The 13,575-nt window shown below is 37.3% G+C and overlaps 1 non-coding gene across 1 annotated transcript; it reads right to left on the bottom strand.

The window, feature by feature from the left end:
* Positions 1-1,660: 1,660 nt before the first annotated feature.
* On the bottom strand, positions 1,661-1,767 carry LOC145110271 (small nucleolar RNA R71). The gene has a single exon (XR_013709654.1). It is a non-coding gene; the product is annotated as a small nucleolar RNA R71 (small nucleolar RNA).
* Positions 1,768-13,575: the final 11,808 nt, after the last annotated feature.

Raw genomic sequence — 13,575 nt, 5'->3', positions numbered from 1 at the left:
GTTTGATTATCTCTACCTAACATGTTAATATTTGATACTTTAATTGCTTGAATTCAGGTTCTGTGTAGCTTATTGAACATTAAATTACATGAACTTGTTACCTATTAGTTTAGTGACCGTTAAATTGCTAGAGTTAGGATCGACCCAATCTTAGATAAGTGATAAAAGTAGACAGTTTAGCTGTGCTAGAGAACATAAATTGTGACCACAATTGTGTTTATTTAAATCAATCTTACATAGTTTGTCTAAATCCTATAATTATATTTTGCGTTTGCTAGTGTATGACCATACATAGTTTTACATGAATTAATGAAAACATGGATAAATTTGGACTCGAATTGCTAATTACATAATAACTGGTAACCAACATTAGTAATACATAATTATTAGCTAACCATAGAAGAGAAGTGGATTCAAACTAAATGGAAGTGTTTTTAGTAATTGATTGAAATCGTTCGTTAAGAGATTAAGTTTATCTGAACTTGCAAAATCAGATAAAATCCAATTTAAACTTTTGCTTGTTTTTAGGTTAATTTTTACTAGTTAAATTTGTTAATTAAATATGTTCCCTATGTTTGATACCCGACTATTAGTGCTATATTATTTGCGAGAAGGTACATTGCCTTAAATCGTAATAGTTAGTTAAATAGTTGGTAAAACTAATAGGTGTAGCAATATTATGTTCATCAAGTTTTTGTCGTTGTTGCCGGGGAACGAATATTTAGTTTTAGATTTAATTGCTTTAGGTTAATCGATCCTCTTTGTGGGGTGAAACCTGCAAGAAGTTAATTTTTAGCATTAGTTTTTTTCTGAACTACTAAACTCATGACATGAGCCCTAAGCTCACGACGTGAATTCGGTTGTTTTACGTTTTATTTCGGTTTCAGTTTCTGTTTAGTTTTTCTGCTTCAACACGAGGTGGTAGCATTACCACGTCGTGGTGAACATTCAGTAGGATTTTTTAATTACTTTTTGTTCATTTTTATGTTTTTATTTTTGTTTATATTGTAGTAGTACATGACCCATGGATCCAATACACCTTTGATACCGCAGCTTGAAGATCCAAAGTCAGCCCTTCGTAAAAAGACAGACAAGAACGTAGGAGAAACAAACACACCAAAGAAATCACCGTTCAAAGATCTTAAATTGGTTTTTTTGGTAAGAAGAAAGGAAAGAACGTAGGAGAATCAGGTAATCCCCCAAAGGTCGAAAGCAAGGTTGAAAGCTTTGAGCAGACTACTAATACACAAGAATCCGAATACGAGTCTAACCCCAAATCATAAAAAGAAGAGAGCGAACCTAAAGACGAGCCGAAAAACAACATGGCAGACTTTGCCGACATTTCGATGGAAACATACAAGAAGAGAATTCAAGAGGACACCGGTCCAGACCTAGTGTAACCCGCAATTCCCGCTACCGCAACATTCGAGCTTAAAGGACATATTCTTTCCATGCTTAAGGACATTCCATTTTCTAGGAAAGATCATGAGGATGCTTACAAGCACGTTGATGAAGTCAATGACATCGCCGATTACTTCAACATTCCAAATGTTCCACGCAAGACGGTGTTATTGAGAATGCTTCCAGTCACTTTTGAATGAGCTGCTAAGGATTGTTTGAATAATTCTTAGAGCAATTTTACCCACCATCAAAAGTTTCTAAACCCAAGAAGGCAGTATCTAACTTTGAGCAACAACCGGGTGAATCACTTTATGAAACATGAGAGCATTACAAGGGATTACTTCGAAATTGCCCTCAAAATGATCTTAATGTGCAACAAGAAGTATCAATCTTCTATGATGGGGGTAAATGTGATCCCAAGGCAACTCCTTGATTCTCAAGGACCTTCAACGAAGAAAAATCCTGCTGAAATCACAGAGCTATTTAAAGAGTTTTCTAAGCATTCGCGTGAGTATCACAATCCATAAAATGATGGGGAAAAAGGAATCGGGAGTGACACTTTTGAGGATATGGCGGCTGTGTTAGTTATGTTGAATAATATGGACCGAAGAATGAAAAAGATGGATCAATCCATACATGATATTTGTGTGGGTTGTGAAAGATGCAATGGTCCACATTTGACAAAAGATTGCCATTTGGGTGAGAACGGGATAAGAAAGCTCAAGTATGCTACTCGAGTGGAGATCATTACGATGAAGATTGGAGGAAGCCAAAGAAAGAATGGTTATCATACAATGAATACAAAAAGCAAAAAGAAGAGAAATTTAGGCAAATTGGTTAAGGCTTTTATCAAAAAGAGCAACCACAACCTGAAAAGAAAGTTGATTTAGAGTCCATGCTTACTAGATTCATGGAGGCTTTGTAAAATTAACATGATGAGACCGATGCGGCTATAAGAGACCAACAAATTCTAATGAGAGATCAACAAGCTTTACTTAGAAATCATCAAGCATCGATCTTGAACATTGAAGATTAACTTGGTCAATTAGCTACATTGGTTAATGAAAGATTATCTCCACAAATTCCTGATAAAAAGCCAGAACTGCATGTCATGGTCATTGATACAGAAGAAGATACTATTTCTGAGTTCCTAGAAGCCCTAGAAGAAGAGCCAATTCAGCCCGAACCACAACAAAAGAAGTCGAAAATTGAAGACAAATTTTTTGCACAATCCTCGACATCACGACGTGGAGTTTCAATCTCCACGACATGGACACAGACCGATAAGAAAAATCGATCTTGCGTTTAAGATTTTCGCCCTCTGCTACCGTTTCCTTCTTGAGCAAGAGTTCATCCTCTGGAGTAAGAACATCTAAAATTCATGAAGCAAGTTAAGGGTATTCCTATTGATACTCCTTTTATTATGTCCTTGGTACAAGTACCTGAATATGAAAAGTTTTTTCAAGATTTACTTAACACTCGCCAACAACTAGAGAAGACTTCTAAGGTTGTCCTTAGTAAGCAGAGTTCCATGGTGATTATGGGAGAAATACCAAAGAAAATGGGAGATCCTGGACGCCTTACACTTCCATGTGAATTCAGGAATAACATGCAGACTTACGCTTTAGCACATTCTGGAGCAAGCATATATTTGATGCCTTACTCGTTCTATCAGAAACTCGCTCTTCCAAATTTAAAGGCTACTCGTATGACAATTCACATAGCTAATCGTTCAGTGACTCATCCTCAAGGCATAGTTGAGGATCTTTTAGTAAAAATTGGAAAATTTGTTTTTCCAATTGATTTTGTTGTGTTAGATATGAAGGAAGATAAAAACGTCCCAATTATCCTTGGACTTCCTTTGCTCAATACCGCTCGAGCCTTGGTGGATTAAAGCGAGTCAAAACTCACATTGTGGGTGGGAGATGAAGAAATGACTTTTGGAGTGGAAGATGGATTCAAAGAAAATTATGCTCAAAATGAAGTGTTCAATATTAATGAAGAGAACGAGCTTGAGGAATTGGAGAAATTTATGGAAAAAGAGATTCAAACCGTTAAATAAGTTAAGTGTACCAATCCTAGAGCATCGATTCCGATAGTTTTCGAAGTTTTTGCTTACAAAACTCCAAAGTCTTTAGTGAGTAAGGAGAGTGAAGAAAATTTGGTGTCGAGTGATGAGGAAGAAGTTACCCAAGTCCTGAAACCACCAACTTTTGTCAAGGAGAAGGTTTAAGTTATGGAGCTAAATAGTGAAGAAAGAGAAGGACCTAAACTTGTTGTGAATAAGGGAATTAAACGAAAGCTGGAAGAAGGTGATTCCAAATTAAAAAAAGAAAATTCTAAGAACGCATATCTTAGAAGAGTGCAAGCATACAAGAGAAGATGGAGGGAACAGAAGGTCCACTTGGTGATTGACACTCCGAACGATTCAATGTAGAGTGGCACAGAGTCCGGCTCATGACTCCTATTAAAAAGAAGCGCTTCTCGGGAGGCAACCCGAGCTCGGTTTGCGTTTTTCTTTTCCTTTTTGAATATTTTTTATTTTTGCATTTCTAGTTGAGTTTTTGGATGAATAATCATCATAGTCATTTTAATTATTAGCGAACAGTAAAAATCAAGTGTAGGGTTTGGAATTGATAGAGTGGTGAAATTTTTTGAAGAAAAAAATGAATTTTTAAGTCAAGAAAAAAAATCCTCGATATCACGACGTGGTATTACTCGCCACATCGTGGTCACAAATTTCTTCCCGATAATTATACAATGGTTTTAAATATCGCGACGTGAGTTTTCACCTACACAACATGAATTAAAATTTCAGGGGGGACCGGTTAAACTTAGATTACTTCAGTTTTGACAATCACTTTCAAACTACACTCACGCACGAACGCATAACAGCCCCATACTTCGAATTTGTGTTGGATTTATCCAACTTTTTCTTAAATCGTGCTTTATCTCCTGTTTTGGTAAGATCTCTTTACTTTAGTTGTACTAAATCTTCTAGATTTAGGCATTTTTGACTTAGGGTTTGTTATTTGAGTTTCAATGTCGAAATTGAGTCGATTTGTTAGTAAATTTTGGTTGCATGTGTGTTACAAAGACTTAGAATAGCAGAATACACAAACCACAAGCGTTAATTTCAGTTCGTTTTGACCCTGGAATAACCGATGGCATATCACGTTACGAACTGATTTCACGACGTGGTCTTCAAGACCACGACGCCAAAACTGGGCGCACATTTTTCTGTTTTGCTTAATGAGTTAATTGATTGTTGGTTTGTTGGTTTTTCTTGTTGTTCATTATTTTTCAGGTATCATGGGACCTAGTCGCGCGATTCCGCTGGAGCATGAACACATTGATGTATCAAGCATCCATCCGCTTTACAGATTTCCGCAAAATATTTCGCAAGTAATGCTAACCAACTATGCGATCCAGCTAGGATTGTTGTACAATCGAGACTTTGCAATTGCTTCATTGGTCGATTGGGAATTTCTGCGTTGGATTGGTATGGTTACGGAAGTGGAAAGACATTGGACGAAATTATTTGTTGGAGAGGGTTTTACATTTCCATGCTATGGGTGGCGAAATTTGTTTTCTATTCAAGAACACTTTATCGGGAATTGTCCGTTGAATTCTTTGCCACGGTAAATTTTGAAGAAAGGACAACCAACCCAACGTACAACCGGGCTCTTGCTTTCCGATTGGGAGGTGTTTATCACGAATGTAGCCTTCATGAATTTGCATGGAGAATAGGGTTATATACCGAAGAAGAAACTTAATCACCCCATTTGATTTTATTCCTACAAGGTTGTGTTCGGGACTTTACCTCAGGATTGCTTAACGTATAATTTTGGAGAAGCATTTCAAATCACGAGTACAATTCACGTGATGCTTGTGAAGTTCAAATTCGGTCTCCTATTTACCGGTTTGTACATCGTCTGATCACATTTTCCATTAACCATAAACATCATGGCGATAAGGTGCCTACACAAAATTTATTTTATCTTTGGAGCATTATTACACCCAGAGTTTTCTAGGCCCTACCATACATGCTTGGAAGATTTTTGGGGAAGAAGGCGACAAGTTCTCGTCCTGGTAGTCCCATTACGGGTGGACATTTGGTCACTCGACTTGACCGATCTTATGGTATTTTGAATCCTAATTTTATTAGGAACCTAACACATTTTAAATATTCGGAATTGACGATTCAATTCTTTAGTGTTATGCGAGTGGTGGTGAACACTGGTGGGGGATTTGTCATACTCCTGGAAGATGTTAAGCAACCCATTGGTCAACATGAGGAACAACCTAGACAAAGGGGACGAAGAAATGTTAGAGCTCGTGGGGAAAGGGGCCAACAACAACAACCACCTCAACCATTTGAGGATGGGGTACCAACTAACCTATTTCAAAGTCGGTTCGATACTTATTTTACAATCTCCGTGGGGGTGTCAATTACCACAATCAAGCTATTAATGTATTATTTACACATCTTAATGTGGAGCGACCTCCAAAAATGCCGCCTTATTACCCGTACATTCCAACATGGGAAGAGTTCTGGACAAGACAAGGAGATGGAGCCGGAACGAGTGGAGCGCAAGAGGACGAAGATGATTATTAATTTTATCCTTTATTAAGTTTTTATTTTGTTTTAGTTTTTAATTTTTTATTTGGTGTGTTTTGAACTTGTAACCAAACTATGGGACGGATGTTTTTCTTTTTTCCACTATTTATTTGCGATGTTGCAAATTTGGTAGCTATCGTGAGCGGAAAAATGAGAGAATTGAGATAGGAGCGTTCGAGTAAAGCCGCATCATAAGACTTGAAGCCCACAATCTTTACTAAGTGTGGGGTTAATTTCGTGAGAAACTAGTGATGAGGGAAGAGTCAAGAAAATAATATAGTCTTAGAAGGGTGTCAATATATTTAGACATTCAGTTCAATTTCACTTGCATTGAAGACTTCATGCAAAACTGCATTTTGTGAAGACCAGTTTCACGACGTGGCCCTTATTTCAACGCCGTGACGTTGCAGCCATCGCGATTTCGAATTCGTTTTCAACACGATGTGACTTCAATTACCACGACGTGGTCAGCACATATGGCATTTTAATTCAATCTTCCAATTTTACAAAGTGGCGTACGTTTTCCCACATTGAGATGCTATGCTTTGAAGATATTATTTACCACATTTGCCGAAGATTCATGTTTATGACTCACATTCTGCCGGCATATTCACATATCTCAGAAGATCCAAGTTCCAATCACATATTCAAGATGTTCAAGTTTTCCACACACGTTCATAATCGATCTCGCCACTACTACGGAAGGGGAGTCTGTTCCTTTTTCTCCCTTTTCTTGTTTTTAAATTATTTTATGCATACAATGAGGACATTGTATGTAATAAGTTTGGGGTAGGGGGTCGAAAAAGTAAATTGCTAGAAAATTTTAGTAAATTGCTAGAAAAATTTAAAATTTAGAAATAGATTTGAAATAATAATATAAAAATTGAATCTAGTAATAGTTTAAACTTAAGTTGCTAGTGTTACGTGGAATGATCCAATGCGAGCTCAAACGTTGAATTGAGCAAACATATGTTATAGTAAATTTGTGGCTTCCCAAGTCCTAGTGAAAAGCCATGAGATATGAAAGGTAATCTGGTAGTTTATATGACATAATATGCTTTGTAGCCTGTACTTGAAATCTATCCAGGAGACCTTATGTAGTCATTGCACTTAGACTAATATCTGTAACCAATAAAGGTTGAAGTTAAGCTCCCTTGCTTAAGCATGTAGGTATTGAGCGAAAAAGAGAGTTGTTTAAAAAAAAGAGAGAGAAATTACCAAATAGTTATAAGAATTTTGGAGCTATCAAAGTATGAAGATCAAAAAATCAAAAATTCTAAAGAAATTCAAAAAGTGAATATACCAAAAACCAAACAATAAAGGTGGTGAATTCAAAGAAATAAAAGATCAATTATTCAAAGAAGTGAAGAATTCAAGGAGCTCCATTGTGATATCGAAAGTTGTAATTTTTTCTAGATTATGTATGCTTGGGTGGGTTAACCAAAAATACCTTGAGGTTAAGAAAGATTTATGAGGATTGATTCGGAGGGTTGCAAAAATGAGTGTCGCATAAGCTAATGGGTGAAGGTTCATAAGGATTATGAGTAGCTAGGATTGGGGAAGTTATTATGATTTTAGACAAAAATATACGCATTAAGGTCTTGGTATAATGGACGAGTTCAAAATGGATTGTCTTATGTGATGGTGGTAAAGGAAGTCTGACTTAAAATAAATTAATTTTTCTTGAGGGCAAGCAAAGGGTATTTGATATTGCCATATTTATACACATTTTTCAGAAATATTTTAATACATTTTTTTTAATATTTTGGTTATTCACAAAGATATATGATACTTATGAGATTAAATTGTATTTTGCATCCAAAAGGAACAATCTTGAAGAATAAGGACCATAATTGACAAGAAGTGGAACTTTGGAGGATTGAAGAATTAAAAGAAAAAAAATCCCTGCGAAAAGCCCAAATCACGACGTGGCAGTCCAACTCATGGCGTGGAGTGAGTGTTCTAGAAGATAAGTGAACGGGAAGTCAAATTCCTTGCCCGATAAGGATTTATCTAAAATACACGACGTGAAATCCCTGTTAACGTCGTGAAGCGTAAAAATTTCCAAAACTATAAATACTCATTCACTTTCACGATTTGAAGAGGCTTTGAAGATTTTCAGAGAGAATTCTGGAGAAGAATTGTTCAGAATAACCAAAGGAAAACATTCTAGTAAGGAGAATTAATTGAAGACCGAGAGATTGAAGAATAACTTCATCATCCTAGTTTGGTACACTATGATTATATCTTTTATTATTGGATGTGTTTGTGTTATCAGCCATGAGTAGCTGAGTCTAGTAGCTTCTGTTTAGCTAGATGAAGCTTTAACTTTATGGTTTAGTTTATTCATTTATGGATTTTAATTGTTTCTTATGAGCTTGTGTTTGATTATCTCTACCTAGCATGTTAATATTTGATACTTTAATTGCTTGAATTCAGGTTGTGTGTATCTTATTGAACATTAAATTACATGAACTTGTTACCTAGTAGTTTAGTGACCATTAAATTGCTAAATCTAGGATCGACCTAATCTTAGATAAGTGATAAAAGTAGCCAATTTAGCTGTACTGGAGATCATAAATTGTGACCACAATTGTGTTTACTTAGATCAATCTTATATAGCTTGTCTACATCTTATAATTTAATATGTGTTTGCTAGTGTATAACCATTTTTGCATGAATACATGAAAACATTGGTATATTTGGACTCGAATTACTAATTAAATAATAACTGGTAACCATCATTAATAATCCATAATTAGTAGCTAACCACAGAAGAGAAGTGGATTCGAACTAAATGGAAGTGTTTTTAGTAATTGATTGAAATGGTTAGTTAAGAGATTAAGTTTATCTGAACTTGCAAACTCAGATAAAATCCAATTTAAACTTTTGCTTGTTTTTAGGTTAATTTTTAGTAGTTAAATTAGTTAATCAAATATGTTCCATGTGTTCGATACCCGACTGTTAATGCTATATTATTTCCGAGAAGGTACACTGCCTTATATCGTAATAGTTAGTTAAATAGTATGTAAAACTAATAGGCGTAGCAATATTACGTTCATCACCTAGGGTTACTTCTTGTATGAAATTGACATCATTACTATAGTTGCTTAGTGTGTGCACCATAGTTGTACGTAACAAAGATTCTATAGCCTAAGAATGTTTTATTTAGCTTTATTTCCTATTCTTTTCTGATTAATGGATTAGGGTTGAGTCAAGTATTCGACTGTCTGTGGGATCCAACATTATGTATGATTAGCATGCACGAGTGGCTACAAGGTTGGTAGAAGTTTCATGAGTGGGTGCAGTTCATAGCAGGATTGCGTGAGGAATGATTAGCCACTCTTTATAGAGTGATGACAGGATAGGGGTGTATCTTAGTTTCTTGGACCTAGAGGTTGGGAATTTCGTATGAGGACCTGCCTGATTTTAGTGTGTCTTAGTGCCAGTCGATGCCACTGCTCGAATGCTGCATGCTTTGTGCTTTGTGGGACTCATATTGATGTGAGTCAACTATCAAATGAATACGTTAAATTACATTATATGAAGGTTAAATAATCTTAGAGTGAAGGATTTGGTCCTATTACGTAACTCTCGTTTGAGTCTAACCATTGTAGGGGTTCACGAAGTCGAAAGATTATTTAAGCTTTGTTGCATGTAATTGTATTCACGAAGTGGTTATCTGACATTAGTAGGGGTTCTTCAGCAGATGATGACAGGGGAGGTGGGGATTCCTAGGAGAGCCTAGGAAGTATTTTAGTGCGGTTGCTACACTGTTGAGCAGGTATTAGGAGTATTATTATGAGTAGGTGACTTAGAGGACCCGTGATGATTTTTGACGAAAGTATGGATAGGTGGAGAAGGTAGTATTGGCCTGTACTACTGGAATCAAAGATCCATACTTGAATCAAGGAAAATTTTTGGGATTCTAAGGGTTGGTCGGGGAAGATAGGATGGTTTGATACCATGATTCGTGATAGTGGTTCCATATCTGTCGATCTGTTGGTTATGGTTGTTTAGGGATGAGGACAGGTCTGGTAATTGTTTTGGGCTTCAGTAGCGATGTCAGTTTGGGTTGAATGGTTCAGACCTAGGTTAGTTTATTGGTTTTAAGGTTTCTAGGGCCTTTCTCTAGTCCGTGTATTTGAGTCGCGAGACTCAAGAAGGAAATGATTGTTTTGTGTCCTGACAGTTTTTTGAGAAGGAATGAGCAGGCTTGTGACTTTCAGAGTTGGGATGTAATTGCAGTGTTGAATCATAAAAGTGACCCTCTTGAACTCAGCTACCGCAACCATCTTTCTACCGCAACGGTTCAGCACCCGGAGTCAATCTTGTTCATCAGCAACCGGAGTCAGCTACCGCAGTCAACTTAACTAGATTACTTTATTTGTCTTTTATGTAATACACTCTATTATCCAGTATGCCTTGCACGACTGCTTATAGAGTTGTAATCTAGTGTAGTTCCTAAGTCTCTATAAATAGACTTACTCTCTTTGTATTCATAGAGATAAGAAAAGGAACCGATAACTTATGAATTCTATCTGAATACACATTCTGAAGTTATCTCTCTTATCTTTCTTCACTCATATCTTCTTACTTAAATCTTATCATAATCCTGCTGATCATAATCCCTCTTCGGAGCAAGTCTTTAAGACTTAATCACTAAGCTTGATCTTCCTTATTAACTTGGAGTGAATGCATTCCTGGTTATGAATCAGCTTAAGTGTCTTCTTGATATAACAATTGCTGTCATTTCCATTTCCGTTACATTTCCGCAACTATCTCTCTAACTATCTAACTATATTATTGTTGAGCTTTTAGATCCTTTGAGATTAACTATTCCGCATTATACTTGTTCTAACTTTTGTTCAAGTGTGTCTCCAAGTTTTTCTCTCAACAATTGGTATCAGAGCCAAAGTGGTTGCTTTTTGAAAACGGAACTCTGATTTTTCAAAGGGCCTTCTATACCACTAAAGCTCATTTCTTCAAAACAAAAAAAAAACAATTTCAAATGGCACAATCATTATCTCTAAATGTTTCCAACAGTGTCGGTGGTTCTAACCGAGCCCCAATACTAGTCGCAAATGAATATCATCACTGGTCACAAAGAATGGAAAGGTACTTGAGAAGACTGGGTAGAGATGTATGGCGATCCGTAGAAGAAGGACCACATGTTCCAGTCCTTACACCAGTCCAAACTGACGGCGCTGCAACCAGGCTAGGAGGAGGTCAACCAGCCATGAGTCGTCCCACCAAGGATGATCTCGATAAAATGGAAAATGATGTTGTTGCTTTTTATGAAATCTCCTGCGGAGTTGCTCCTGACAACTTCGATATTATCATAAATTGCAAATCAGCGAAAGAGATCTAGGATGTTCTCAAAAACCTGTACGAAGGCTCAGAACGAGCACAAGATAAGAAGCTTACTACCGCACTCAACGAGTTCAACAACTTCAAAGCTCATACTGGAGAAAGTTTGGAAGACTCCTTCAAAAGGTTCAACCTGATAGTCACCAAGTTATCCAATGCGGGCACCATCCGCAGTAACCATGAAATCAATCTTCAGTTTCTTAATGGTTTGGGCAGACATTGGACTACGGCCAAGATGATAGTCCAAGGCGATAGAAAGATTCACTCCCTGTCACTTTACAAGCTCTATGGAGAGCTGCAAGCTCAAGAATCCACCGTACTCAAAGACTGTGCTGACTTCGGAGGACCACTTGCTCTCATAGCACAAGCTCCACCGCAGTCACCTTACCCTTCCTCGTATGACACTCTACCGCAGTCATACGAAGCAAATTCTGAATATGATGATGAAGAAGATTTTCAGAAGGCTATTGCTCTGGTTAGCCAACAGTTCAACCGTCTACCACCTCCTTCCTTCCGTAAGAATCAGCAGTTCAACAAACCTCCATTCAACCGTAACTTCGGTTCTCAGAATAACTACTCTCGATTTCCCAAAAGCTCTCAGCCACCACCGCAATCTCAGAATATTCAACCAAAGGAGGTACCGCAGTCTCCTCAAATCACTGACTCTGGTACTCCTTCAGAAGACAAGACTGATGTTGTAATTTGTCACAAATGCAACAAAGAGAATCATTTTGCACGAGATTGTAAGGCCAATGTAGTAAAAGACAGAGCATTCTACCTTAGAATGGCTCAAGAGTTGGAAGACAAAGAAAAAGCTGAAAAGGCAAGGGTATACGTGGCCCATGTCAAAAGAGACCATCAAGTCTGGTCATCCGGAGACGAAGATGAGGCCACCAGCAGTGTCAAAAGAAAAGGGAAAATCTGCATGCTGGCCACTGCGGATGATGATGGGTCTACAATGTTGAACAAGAACTACTGCTACATGGTAAAGGATGGAACACTAAGCATCGTTGAACAGGTAAAACTCATGATCCAAACTCTAAACTATAGCATGCATGACTGTCAGCCTTACATAGATGATCTTAATGACACTTGTGCTGCCGTCCTTACAAACTATAATAAAGCCTTAGATGAGAAGAACATTGCGTCCCAAGAGATGTTCCACGTGAGAGGACGACTGGATAACAAAAGACTTAAGATGGCTATGTTAGAGAAGGACCTAGAGTTAGAAAAGGATGCAAGAATGTTAAGTGAAACCCAATTAGAGATAGCTTTGAACCAGAGAGATTTAGCTCAGAGAGAAATTGTACGCTTAAATCTCTTAATTGAAAAATTGTTTAATGAAAGTGAAGCTATTGAAAATTTGGTAAACAATGGAACCGTGGACAATACATACAATTGGGGTTGGTCAAATGGATATCCTACCTCAATGGATTCCTCACCCCGGTTCAACAAAGACAGACTGTATGTCCCTCCAGACCGAGAATTTCATTTCCCTGTCAATGACAAGACTTTTCCCGAAGATATTAAAACTCACTTCGGTAGACTGCACAACTTAAGCAACAATTGTGTCATTGAGGAAATTGTGCCGGAGGTTTCGGGTCACACATGTGATCAAATTCCTATCTGTGGCACCATCTATCCAAATTCTCAAACTTCATCCGTAGTTGATGAAGAGATTGTTGTTGAGGGCCCCGAAGTCTCAAAAGACTTTCTATCTCTGTCCTCAGACCGCAGTGTCTCTCACTGTAGTCAAATGTCCCACAAATGTCCCACCGAAGTCCCATCTAAGACTTACTCAGCGGTAGTCAAGTCATCCCTACCGCAGTCATCAGTTCAAGGAACTGTAACTCTTCAGCCAATATTTCATGAACTACCTATAGAAAATTTTGAAGTAGGTCAATGTTCCCAAATTTCTGAATCCTCAAGTTCTGATGACTCAACTCCGCGTTTTCAAAATCATTCTAAGAATTCCAGGAAACCGCAGTTGAACAACAATGACTGCGGTTCACCAAAATCTTTGGCAAAAAAGGCTTTTAAAGAAGAAATCAGATCTCGCGGTACTAATAGACAAATTTTTTCAAAAAACAAGAAGCAAGTCAGATTTCCTAAATCCGAAAGTCCTAAAAAATTTGTTTTCTCTCACTACATTTCAAAAAACTCTTGTCTCAAGAAAACAAACA

Source organism: Lactuca virosa, chromosome 4, assembly GCF_052849685.1.
Source record: "Lactuca virosa cultivar CGN04683 chromosome 4, Lactuca_virosa_CGN04683_v6, whole genome shotgun sequence".
NCBI classification, from domain to species: Eukaryota; Viridiplantae; Streptophyta; class Magnoliopsida; order Asterales; family Asteraceae; genus Lactuca; species Lactuca virosa.
Note: the sequence above shows the minus strand (reverse complement) of the source record. Positions and strands in the feature narration are given on the sequence as shown.